This window comes from Mustela lutreola, chromosome 10 (assembly GCF_030435805.1).
Source record: "Mustela lutreola isolate mMusLut2 chromosome 10, mMusLut2.pri, whole genome shotgun sequence".
NCBI lineage: Eukaryota > Metazoa > Chordata > Mammalia > Carnivora > Mustelidae > Mustela > Mustela lutreola.
Genome location: NC_081299.1, coordinates 52,663,099 through 52,666,161, shown reverse-complemented (window position 1 = coordinate 52,666,161; position 3,063 = coordinate 52,663,099). Strand labels below are relative to the sequence as shown.

At 42.9% G+C, this 3,063-nt stretch overlaps 1 non-coding gene across 1 annotated transcript; it reads right to left on the bottom strand.

Annotated features, from left to right (window-relative positions):
• LOC131810679 (U6 spliceosomal RNA) lies at positions 1-106 on the bottom strand. The gene has a single exon (XR_009345659.1). It is a non-coding gene; the product is annotated as a U6 spliceosomal RNA (small nuclear RNA).
• Positions 107-3,063: the final 2,957 nt, after the last annotated feature.

The window sequence follows — 3,063 nt, the reverse complement described above, 5'->3', positions numbered from 1 at the left end:
CCAGGTGCCCCTGTTTTCTCCATCTTAATGTTTCTCCTTGCACAGGGCCATGCTAATCTTCTCTGCACCATTCCATTTGTAGCATACGTACTGCCCAAGTGAGCACACAATGTTTCTCAGAGTAAGGTCTACAACCACATACAGCAGAATCACCTATCAGGGATGGTGTCGGCTACCCTCACTGCCACAGAGTGCCACAGACCCAAATAATGTAGGAACAAAGAATTGGGAAAAGATTTTTTCCCCCAGAAAAATTTATTTATTTGACACGGAGACATAGAGAGAGTGTGTGCACGCATGTGGGGAAGGGGCAAGGGAAGATGGAGGGAGAGAATCTCAAGCAGACCCCCCACTGAGCTCAGTGCCAGACTCAGGCTTAATCCCACAACCCTGAGATCATGACCCCGGGGAAAACCAAGAGTCTGACACTCAACCGACTGAGCCACCCAGGCACCGCAAGGGGAAAGATTTTTAAGAAAATCTATGAATCATTCACTGCGTACAAAGAGGAGCACAAACCATTTTGTTCCCTGACTACCAAAAATGAACAGCCCAAGATTCCTCATCAAACTGGCTGCTCTTCCGTATTTGGGAAGGTACCAAGCCACTTCAATGATGGACCAGTTCATGGTACTCATTGGCTAAGATTCTCAACACAGAAAAACTCCATGTCAAACTGCTTTGAGGAACTCTTAAAGATTTCTGCAACTGTGGTATGGAGTTTCTAAGCCACCACAATTCCCCCTTGCATGCTCCAAAGTGAAAACAAAGCCCGACTTTGCAACAAATTCTCCACCTAATGCTGCTGGCAGGCCTCCACTCAAAACAATAATTGGCTGCAGACTACACTGAACCTGTGAACTAGGGAGCTCAAGAGAATAGGAGAGGTAACCCCAAGGGCAGATTCTAGCACTTGCTCATTAACTTCCACAGGACTTCAGATCTCAGCAAATGTGTTTTATTGCTAAATGAATGGAAATGGCTAATGGTCTAGACAGAATCTCAGAATGCAGACCATCCTCGGTTTTCATATTCTTCCAAGTGATTTTAAAAATTCTCAGATTTCCCATTTCCCCTTCAGATGGGGAGCTAGCAAAGACTGAATAATAGTAATAGATATGAACTTCAGAACCCGACCTTGGGTTTGGCACTCTATATGGCACAACATATTTCTTGAGCACTTAGTATGTTCCCTATGCTTTTTCAGCTTCAGCATCAAGACAGAGAAGACAAGATTATTATTATGATTTCACACACAGGGAAGCTGAGACTCAGAAAGTTTAAGTAAGTAGCCCAAGGTTATAGGCTAGTAAGCTGCAGAGCTGGAATGAAAACCCAGCTTGACTCCAAATTCAGTTCTTCCGCCTCTCTATCATGTGCCTTTCTCTAAATAAGAAAAAAGAAAGGAAATAATACTTGGTACCAGTAGACCCCTGCCAAAGAAACATTCTGATTTCTGAGGGACAACTATTTGTTCTTGTTAATATCAACAAACATTATTGAGAATTTGCTATGTACTCGTAGTTTTACTAGGGATACAAAGATGAGTGAGATGGGTTGTCCTTAAGAACTTTATAGTTATTGGAGAAGTTAGAGAATTTTAAGAGGGAAAATATCACGTATGGCAAGTGACTCGGGGCCTTTCCACCTGCTGTTCCCTGTGTCCTAAATGCTCTTTTTCCAGATATCTGCATTTCACTGTCAAAAACTGTGAAGAGTCTGAGACTTTACCCCATTTGCAAGCCAACAAGTCAGCCTACCCCAATCTCAAGGAGGCTGGCAAGAAGACATGAGGCTCTGGGGCTAGAGACAAAGGGCTTTAGTACTCAGCAAGAGCAGTAGCCAGAAGGGGAGCGTTTGTGCCAGTTCTCCAAGCCCCAATTCTCTCTGGAAAAGGAAGAGGCCAGATGACACCTTCAGTATTGCACTGGAGAAGAGGAACCCTGAGCCCAGGTAACCCAAATCTTATTTATAATGAAATGCAAACAAAACAAAACAAAACAAAACAAAAACTGCTCTTTGCCCTGGAAGGAGATATCTTTAATGTACTGGACAGAAGGAAAATTTTCCCCTTACTTCAAAGAGAGACACTATCTCTACCTGACAAAGTTGTTCACTATATAATATCAAATATAAATATTTGATTATATTTGATATAATAACAAATATCACGGCAAATATAATGCAGAGTAATATGGCACTTAGTACCTTGCTGACAAGGCATGCAAAGATGCAAGAAATCCATAAGGAATTGTCTCCCCACATCACCTTTTTCTAGTCTGGATTCAAACGGGGTTGAGGAGGCCTTCCCTCACCGTTCCACTTAAGACTATAACCCCTATATCCCTCCTTCCAGGAATTCCCTATACCTTACCTCCATTGTACTTACGCCGTCTAACATCATGTATGTTTGCTTACTTGCTTTATTTCCAGCTCCATAAAAGTGATGATTTTTTTTTAAAAGAATTTATTTACTTGAGAGAGAGCATAGAAGTGGGGGGTGGGGAGGAGCAGAAGGAGAAGCGGACTCCCCACTGAGCAGGGAGCCTGATGAGGGGCTCGATCCCAGGACCCTAGGATCAGGACCTGAGCCCAAGGCAGACTCTTAACTGCCTGAGCTACCCAGGCACACTGGTGATATGTTGGGGGTGGTGGAGGTCAATATATCCTTCATGTTTGAAATAATACCTCGCACATAGTAAGTACTCAAGAAATAGTTATTGAATTAATGAATATAACATGGAATGCTCTAGAGAAAGAGGTTATACATCAGGTACAATGGAAGGGGCATTTAATCTAACCTAGGAGGGAAGTCAGAGAGGGCTCCCTAGAGGAGCTGTTGCCTTGGGAGTGTCACCAAAAATAGGTAGAGGTTACTCAGACCAAAAGAAAACATCCCTGGAAGAGAGAAAAGCATTTAAAAAATGTACAACACCAAAACAAAATATAAAGAAAGGAACTAGAAATTGGGGATTTCCATAGCAGTAGGTGGGAATGGGCACTGGACAATGTAGTTGGTGAAGATCTGGACATTCTTCTGTGAGGGCTGGGGAACTATGAAAG